This window comes from Myodes glareolus, chromosome 10 (genome assembly GCF_982192425.1).
Source record: "Myodes glareolus chromosome 10, mMyoGla1.1, whole genome shotgun sequence".
Taxonomy (NCBI): Eukaryota; Metazoa; Chordata; class Mammalia; order Rodentia; family Cricetidae; genus Myodes; species Myodes glareolus.
The window spans coordinates 11,417,410-11,427,083 of NC_142035.1; positions in this window are offsets into that span (position 1 = coordinate 11,417,410).

Consider the following 9,674-nt stretch of genomic DNA (forward strand, 5'->3'; position numbering starts at 1 on the left):
TGAACAGAGGCACCTTGAACAGAGATCCACCTGCCTCTGCCTCCCCAGTGCTAGGATTAAAGACGTGCGCCAACTCAGTGAGTGATTTTAAGCTGCTGAGCCACCTCTGTACCCCAGCATTTATTTGTCAGATGTGACCCATCTCTCCATTGTCCCTAAAGTTTGCCCACATTGGCAACTACACAGGAAGGGGTATTAGCATGTATCTGTGCATGAGTGATAGTAAATGAGCCCTCGCTGGCCGCGTGAACCTGACTGGCTGTTCTAGAGGCCCAGCGGGAGGATTTGAAGCTCTGGACAAAAGGAGTTCAAGGTTAGCCTGGTCATTCATCATTTGTCCAAAAGTGAAAAGCGGCTGGAAATACGCTCAGTTGAAATGAAATCGTAGGTGCCTTGGTGGTGGGTGGAGGAAAACCTGGATTTAGGTGGCTTGTGCTGCCATCTGGCGGCAGAGCCGGGTTGGTGACGTTCAGGGCAAGCATGCAGGGATCTGGGTATGTGCTTCTTCCCACCTAGAACTCCCACCACCTTCGATGAAATCCGAACTTCCAAGACCTCCTTTAGGATGGTGAAGACCATGAGCTGTAGGAAGGCTAGCACGACCAGCTAACCATGGCCAAGGGCCCATCCAGCCCACCTGGTTTTCTAAGGCTCCAGAGTATTCCTTAAATGACAGCAGTGGCGGGGTATATTTCACAACTGACCATGGTGAACTGCAGCTGTCACCCATTCCTTACCACTCCCTCCCAGCTGCAAGTGGGTGCGTGCAGCAGAGACCAGACAGCCTGCGACGCCTACGCTACTGTGGATCTTTTCAGAAAAGGCTCTGAACCCTCGTGTAACCTAAGATTAGGGTTTCTCAAGCCCTCGGTTTCTTTCCCCAAAGCACACATGCCCAGGGTGGTGTGGATGTGAGGATTGGTTTTTTGTTTTGTTTTGTTTTGTTTTATTTGAGGCAGTGTTTCTCTGCGTTGCTCTGGCTATCCTGGAACTCACTCTGTAGACCAAGATGGCCTCAAACTCAGATCCACCTGCTTCTGCCTCCCAAGTGTTGAGGCTAAAGGCATGCACCACCACTGCCCATCTTGGTTTTGTTTGTTTTGAAACGGTCTACAGCCCTGACTGGCCTGGCCTCAAATTCAGGGAAAGCTGCCTGACTCTGCAGAGTGCTGGGGTTAAAGGTGTGTACCACCACACCTGGCCACTGTGTGTTTTGGGGGGGGTGGTGACTGCAGTGCCCAGTGTAGGTGCTGGAAACCAAATTTTGATGCTCTGAAAGCAAGGCTGTCACTTTGGTTTTTGTTTGTTTGCTTGTTTGTTTAAAGGCCATCACTTTGACAAGACTTTGGAGTCTGGTATATGGGCACAGAAGTCTGCCTACTCCCCCCCCACAAGGAAATCATTACAAATGAACAACTTGCCAGTCAATAATAGCACACGCCTTTAATCCCAGCACTTGAGAGACGGCAGCAGGCAAATATTCAAGTTCAAGGTGAGCCTGGTCAACAGAGTGAGTTCCTAGGACAGCTAGGGCTACCTAGAGAAACCCTGTCTCGAACAAAAACAACAAAACAACCAACTGATCTCTCTCTTCCTTCCCTTTTCTCATAGAGCATGTTTTAGAGACTATTACGTTTGGTGATCGGAAAGGTTTCTTCTGTTTAGAGCTGTGTAATATTTCAGTTTTAGAAAGGACTGACCGTGGGGACTGGGGAGGTGGCTCAGCAGTTAAAAACACTGGCTGCTCTTCTTGAAGAGCTGTGATTCCCTGTACCACAGGATGCCTCACAATCGTCTGCAACTCCAGTCCCAGGAAATCTCTCTGCAGGCCAGGCTGGCCTCGAACTCACAGAGATCCATTTGCCTCTGTCTCTTATGTGCTGGAATTAAAAGTGTGCCGCCACCACCTGAACATGGCGGACTGACTGGCCAGCAAGCCCCAGGGATGCCCCTCTTTCTGTCCCCCAGCACTAGAAGTATAGGATGCTGGCTTTGTGCATGGGTGCTGGGGATCATCCTCACTCAGGTCCTTGTGTTTGCACAGCAAGCCAAGCACTTTCTGAACTGAGCCGTCTCCCCAGATCCCTCCTCCATTCTTCAGATCCGGCTGTCCTGGGATGAGATCATTTTCAGGCCCAGGAAGTACAAATATTCCGGTGCAGCAAAGAACCTTGCCTTTGCTCCTGAGTGCCAGGGACATGCGGGATCAGTTCCCAGGAAAAAGGTCAAGGGTGTTTGTGCTTTCCATTTTAATTGCTCTCAGCAAAAAGTCCTCCTCCTGGGCTATGCCATGTCTCAGCTACCTGTTTCCCCACAACCCTGCCAGCTCAGGGTGTTATCAGATGCTCGGTTCTCTGCCCATCTGATAGGTGCTCCAATTTGCATTTCCCCTACTGTATTTCTCTGAATCTGGTATGTCCTGAGTCCTAAGAGATGTCCTGATTCCCAGATGCTCTATCCAGTGTAAAATACTCATTTCAGAGTCCCAGAAATAGATACACCAGCCTCTGAATTTATGAAGTGTTCGAATTCCTTGTGGCCGTTTCTGATTTTCTAGAAGACAGTGCAGCAGCAGTGTGGTGATGGTTAATCCTCTGGGCATTCCTTGAGAAAGTCTTACTTCGTCGCTACATAGCCCAGGCTGGACTGGAATGCACTCTGTAAGTCAAGTTAGCCTCAGACTCACCGTGATCTTCCTGCATCAGCCTCCTGAGTGTTGGGGTTACAGATGTGAATCACGACACCCTGTCTAATGGTCAACTTGATCACATCCTGGAAACAAGATTGTCACATACCTCCTTGATTGTCAAATTGATCACATCCTGGAAACACGATTGTCTGTCATATGCCTCCTTGACTGTCAAATTGATTATATCCTGGAAGCACACCAGATATTAGTAAAGTGCACTTCAGGTGTGTCTGTGAGAGAGTTTGTCGGGATGACTAGCCAACGGATGCCACCCTGAATACAGACAGTAGCACCATCCCGTGGGCTGCAGCCCGAGTGGAACAGAAGAGGGGAGGGAGAAAACTTGCAGTGAGACCAGGACGCCGCCTGAGTTTGGGGTTGAGCGTGAGCCATGCATTCTGCCGTGAATTCAAGACCAACGTGGGCTATACAGCAAGGTGAGAGAGAGAAATAGACATAGGGACATAGAAGGAGGCGAAGAGAGAGACCAGCCCAGGCTACATAGCAAGGAGAGATGCGGGAGGGGAGGGAAGAGGAACTGGGAGAGAGGGAAGAGAGAGGAGGGGGCTTGGGGTTCAGGTCACAGCTCTGCTGCTTACAGGCTGTGGCTCGGGTCTCAGTCACTCTGTGACAGCTTGAGGGGACATCCTCTCCGTTCCACCACAGCCAGCCCTGGTGTGGCCCAGGATGGCCTCACACTTGTGATCCTCTGACCCCTGTCTCTTCAGTGTATGCTCCTGGAACACACAACCACACCAGCTCACTTTCTACTTACTTACCTCTCTCAATGTGCTGCAAGGGCAGTCTCCCATCCTGTGCTCAAACTGACTTTTTCTCTCCTCCTTCCTTCCTTCCTTCCTTCCTTCCTTCCTTCCTTCCTTCCTTCTTTCCTTCCTTCCTTTCTTTCTTTCCTTTTTATATTTGTTTTATGAGTGTTCTGCCTGCACATCTGTCTGACCATGTGCATATCCAATGCCCACAGAGGCCTTAAGAGGACATCGAAGCCCCTGGAAGCAGAGTTACAGACCATGTGGGTGTTGGGAAGTGAACCAGGGTCCCCTGGAAAAGTAGCCAATGCTCTTAAGTGCCAAACCTTCTCTCCAGCCCTTCCTTCCTTCTTCTTCTTTCTCCCTCTCTCTTCTCCCCTCCCCCCACCACTCTCTCCTCTCTCTCCTCTCTCACTCTCTCTCTCATAGCGGAACTTGAACCTTGGGTCTATCATACATGCAAGGCAAACACTCTACAGAGCTCTACTACCATGGCTCTCGACCCCCGATTGTCATTCCTTATTCCCCAACCACAAAAATAGGACAAACATAACCCAGACACTGCACAGACTGATGTGCACCAAGAAACCACAGGCTGGGCCTCAGGGTGTGGCTCTGCAACAGAGTGCTGAGCTGGGGCTCAATCCCAGCACCAAGAAATAACTAGGAAAAGCCCAAAATGTTCATCAGTGGAGATGTGGGTGGACGGTTCCATGGTCCACCCCACCCCACCCTCTCCCACTCCTATAGGGCTATGTAGCAATGACATCACTTATTAAAATGTCTTCCAGATACACTCAGACAGCCCCCAGGGAGACTCTGAAGCCATTAAGGAACTGTCACATACACTGCTAACCACAAACCTCTTTCAGGGTCCCGTTCCATCTCCTTAGTGTCTGTGGCCTTCCTGTAAACAGCTTGCTCGCTTTCCTGTCTGGAGTATGCAGAAGCTGGGGCATGAGGTCGTGGCTATCGACATAAGCTTTGATACCACTTTAGGAACTGATTTTAAGAGATGCATGCTTTCCTGTCCGGAGAGTCCCCCGGACTCCACTGGTTTCCCACCTTGGTAGAATGGAACAGAATTTATTTTATTTACCCCCTTTTTTAGACAGGGTCTCACTATGTAACCTTGGCTGGTCTCAGGCTAGATATGTAGACCAGACTGGCCTGGAGCTTGCTGTGTAGACCAGGCTGGCCTTGAACTCACAGCGTTCTGCCTGCCTTGGCCTCCCAAGCGTTAGTATTAAAGGCATGTGACTTATGTCCAACCTGTTTTTCCTTTAATAAAAACATATGTATTCTTTGTTTATGTCTGTGTGAATGTTGTCTGCCATGTGTGTATGTGTGCCCACAGAGATCAGATAAAGTGTTGAGTGGTGTTGGTGGGTGCTGGGGAATGGATATTGGGTCCTCTGGAAGAGCCGGAAGCCAGCAGCCTTTCTTAGCCACCGAGCCATCTCTCCAGCCTCTCCTTTTAAATACAACATTTTGTTGTTATTATTATTGTTGTAGGGGGACACGTTAAACCGTCTTGGTGGTCTTCCTTTGTTTATTCTTATTTCTGAGTTTTTTTTATGAGTTTTTTTTTATGAGTTTTGCCTACATGTATATATGTGTACCACATGAGTGCCTGGTGCCCGTGAGGCCAGAAGAAGGCCTTGGTTGCCCTGGGACTGGAGTTATGGATGGTTGTGAGCTGCCATGAGATATTGGGAATCAAATCCAGGTCCTCTGCCACATGTGCTCTCGACAGCTGAGCCGTCTCTCCCCGTTTGTTCATCGTTTGTTTTGTTGGTTTTCTTTCTTTCTTTCTTTGTGGCTGTTTTTTGTTTGTTTGTTGAGACAGGGTTTCTCTGTGTAGCCCTGGCTAGCTTAGAATTCAGAGATCCACCTGCCTCTGCCTCCTGAGTGCCACCACTGCCCAGCTTGCTTTTCTATTTTTTTGAGACAGGGATTTCATATTTCACAGTCTTGAACTCCTTGTGTAGCCAAAACGCCAAAATTGACCTTGAACTTTGTCCTACCTGATCCTATTGCTGAGATTACAGGTGTGCACCACCATATCTGGCTTACGTGGTTCTGGACTTGACCCCGGGCTTCATGTATGCTGGGAGAGCTGTCTACCAACCAGCAACATCCTTGTTAGCCAATCATCTTTAAGAGGTGGGTCATAGTTAAGGCGGGGTTTCGCTGGGACCCAGGGAAGAGTCTGTGCACCGGTCTCTGCACCTTTTCCCGCGGGACATTGCTGTGCTTGGATTTCTCATTTCCTGTTTCGTGAGTTTTCCCCTTATACTAAATAAAATATAATTGTTTTATCCTTAGCTAGCCTGGTTATTTTCAACACTCAGTCCCTTTACTTCTTCCTCTCCCCCCCCCGTGTGTGTGTGTGTGTGTGTGTGTGTGTGTGTGTGTGTGTGTGTGTGTGGTGTGTTCATGTGGAGGCATTTACATGTGTAGGAGTGCATATGGAAGCCAGAGGTCAATATCAGGCCTTCTCTTCACTTGCTCTCCGCTTTGTTTGAGACAGGGTGCTCTGGCTGTCCTGGGACTCACTCTGTAGACCAGACTGGCTTCAAACTCACAGCAATCGGCTTGCCTCTGCCTCCCAAGTGCTGGCATTAAAGGTGTGCACCACCACGCTCAGCTCCACGTTCTGTTTAGAGATGGTTGGGGAGCCCCCAGGATTCTCCCTTTTTTGTCCCCCGAGCTCAGGTGGCAGGTTTCTATCACCAGTTTTTGAGTGGTGAGGGCACTATATAGAAATTCCCTGCAGACAGAAACATCCCCTCCTGGAGGGAGGCAGGGTAAGATTGGGGAACTCAAAGCAATTTTTGTGTTTTGTTTTTGAGACAGGTCCATGATGTAGCTCTGGCTGTCCTGGAACTCTATGTAGACCAGGCTGGCCTCACAGAGATCCACCTGCCTCTGCCTTCCCACGCTGAGATTTAAAGGTGTGCACCACCACACCTGGCTAAATGCAATGTCTAAGGCTCTGGCATTCAACAGTTTACAAGAAGTTCCTGAAACTGACAAGGTTCCCAAGCCCCCAACCCCCACTCCACTAACAACTGCTGAGGGTAGGAGACGGATCAGTGGAGTTTGCTGAAGCCTTGCAGAGAGCACCAGGGTTGGGATGATCTTTTGTGCACTTGCACACATATGTGGACATACACACAATAAGTTAATAAACATAAGGGGCTGGAGAGACGGCTCATTGGTTAAAAGCACTAGCTGCTCTTCCAGGGGGCCCAGGTTCTGTACCCACCGCCTACTTATGGCAGCTCACGACCATCTGTGACTCCAGTTCCAGAGGCTCTGATGTCTTCTCCTAACTTCCATAGCCACTAGGCACAAGAGTGGGTACACAAACATACTATGCAGAAAAGGCACCCATACACATAGAAAAATTTAAACTTTTAAAAATTAGAAACACTTAAAATTAAGTACACAATTTGATTTCACTCCTTGATGTGTGATGCAGAAAAATATATCCGTTCCGGGCCTCAGTATCCTTATCTGACAAATGTAGACAGTAAGCGCTATTTCGCGAAGCTTCTCTACTAAGGTCATCGAGGATTAAATAACTAATACTTGGATAGCACTTAGTGCCAAGCACTCGTCTAAATTCGGTAGTTAACAACTTTAATCTTCCCACCAATCCGATAAACAGGATTCTCTCATGCCCAACAGCTGAGCTCAAACGCACTGAGCATCGGTAAGTGGCAGGAGGAATCCCATTCAGGGATCTCGCTGTGACGTCAGGAAAGGGGCGGAGTCTCCCGAGGGAACGTGTGCCCTGAGTACTACAACTCCCAGCAGGCCACCACTGAACTACAATAACCAGCATGCCCCGGCGCGTCCACTTTAACCTCTTCCCCTTGCGTCGTTCTCGTGGGAATTTGCATGATCACTTTTGCTTGCAATAGGTGTCGGCTGGCAGAGGATTTGTGAGCGTAGGGATAGAGGGCTGTTTTAGCCGTCACTCCAGCAACTGGCTCTGAGTACCCGTTTTCTCATCTTTCCTTTTCTCTCTTTTCTGAGACAGTATTCTTCTGTGGTCCTAGCGGGCTGGCCTGGAACTTCCTATCGGATCCTTATTTTAAAAGACTTTTTTTTACTGCTTTTGTTTATGACTATTTGCTGCATGCATGTCTATGCACCACATACATGTCTGATGCCTAAGAGACCAGAAAAGCGCTCGGAGTTTCTGACAGTTGTGAGCTGCTGTGTGGATGCTGGTAATGGAACCCTGGTCCTCTGCAAGAGCAGCAAATGCTCTTAACAGCTGAACCACCTCTCCGGAGAGCCTCGTCTTTAAAATGAGACTATTCTTAAGAGTGCCTGGGATTTGTACGTCATTTAATGAATGCCAGCCTTCCCGGTGTGCCTTCATCCTCTCATCTGCAAGGGGCTTCATCAAAGCATGAGGGATGACTCTATTCCCACTTTGAGACAGGGTCTCAACTATGTAGCCCAAGCTGGCCCTAACTCTCTATCCTCCTGCCTCAGCCTTCCTACTGCTGGGACTACAGAGGTGTACCATGTCCAGCTGTCTTTACAAACTTCTTAACAGAAGCCACCCTAAAAGGTAAACAATGCAGGCTCAAACCCTGAGACTCTCACTTCTGGAGTGAGTCAACCCTGGGAGCTAAATGCTCACTTTTGGTCCCAACGCTTTTCAGCGACCCAAAGACCAGAACAAATACTGTCTGTGCTTCCACTGACAGATTTGTGCCATGTGATACGTAAAGCAAAGGCGAATTGCATGGCATGTAGCTGGAAAACTTGGCATTCTGAGACCCAGTTATAGCTAAAGTGCTCCGGCTGGAGAAGTCTGGAAAGTCTTTCCAAAGAGAGACTGTCTGGTGGGAGCAACAGGAGGGCTAGACAGCCCCGAAGAGAGGGAGACCATGTGAGGCTCCAGCTGCCTTGAAAAGTGTTTGGGTGGAAGCTTCACCCCAGCCCCTGGCGTCCATATACCCAGAGAGTCTGGAATGTTCGGGTGAAGTTCCACCCCAAACCCGCTTCCCTGGAGTGGCCTCAGTCTAGACTCCACCCCTGGGAGGCTTTAAAGATCCCCCACTTCATGGGTTTTCCTCGTGGGTTTTTATTTTTTTTAAGCTTTTCCTGTGACCACCCAGGAATGTTTTGCTCAGAATAAACCTGGATTTATCAATTTGGTTTGACTGACTTACATCAGCGGCAGCAATTCCCAGTAAGCAGGGATTCAAAGTAACAGAAAGAGCCAGTGCCACACTATGGAGGTGCTGCATGTGTCCAGCATATGTAAGGACAAGACTAGAGAGAGGCAAACCTGGAGACACATCTCAGTAAGCAAGTATAGCATTGGGACAGAGGAACACAGGACAGCCTCCTCCATAAATACAATGCCACTGATACCTGATGAGCATAGGCCCAACCCTGGAGCAAAGCCTTGTGCATTGTGTAGTCATCCATCCGAATTTGTCTAGAGACTTGGTTCGCTCTGTGTTCTGGAGAAATGGTAACAAACTCCTTTTAATCTGGTGTGTGTCTGTCTCCTGCATGGATGGTAACCCTCATCTTACCACTTACTTTCTCAAGAGGGAATGCTGTGGAGATGCTTAGTAAACACCAAACAGGGGACTAGTGTGTGAGTTTCTAGCACCTGGAGCCGGCTACTTCACCTTTCTCAGTCTTGGTTTCTACATCCACTTACAGGCTTCCCAGCAAGGGTGGTTCTGGGGATGGGATGGAATTATGGTGTATGCTGATCTGTGTCTCTAAGACTTTTGCATATGCAAGTCTGTGTTTAAATGGGATCGCCCAAGAGGCCTTTCCTGATTGTCTCCTGCTGCTCCTTCTATCCTATTATAGGTAAAATGTTTGTCTATTTATATTCATTAACTTGTTCTCTGTCCAACTAGAACGCAAGCCCCTGAGAACAGAATCTTGCCTCTTTGGGGATGTTGCCATCTCCAACACCTACCGCCATTCTCCTACATAATAGGTGCTTAGTAAGCATCTGAATGAGAATAATTTATTAATTAAATTAAGAGTGAGAAGACACAGAACTAGGGATGCGGCTCCCTCAGTAGAGAGTTTGCATAGCGGGCACAAAGCCCCGAGTTCCACCCCTCAACACTTCTAAAACCAGGTGTAACACAGGCCTGCAACACAGCATTTGGAGGTGGAAGCCATAGAATCAGAAATTCAAGGTCATCCTCCTCTAT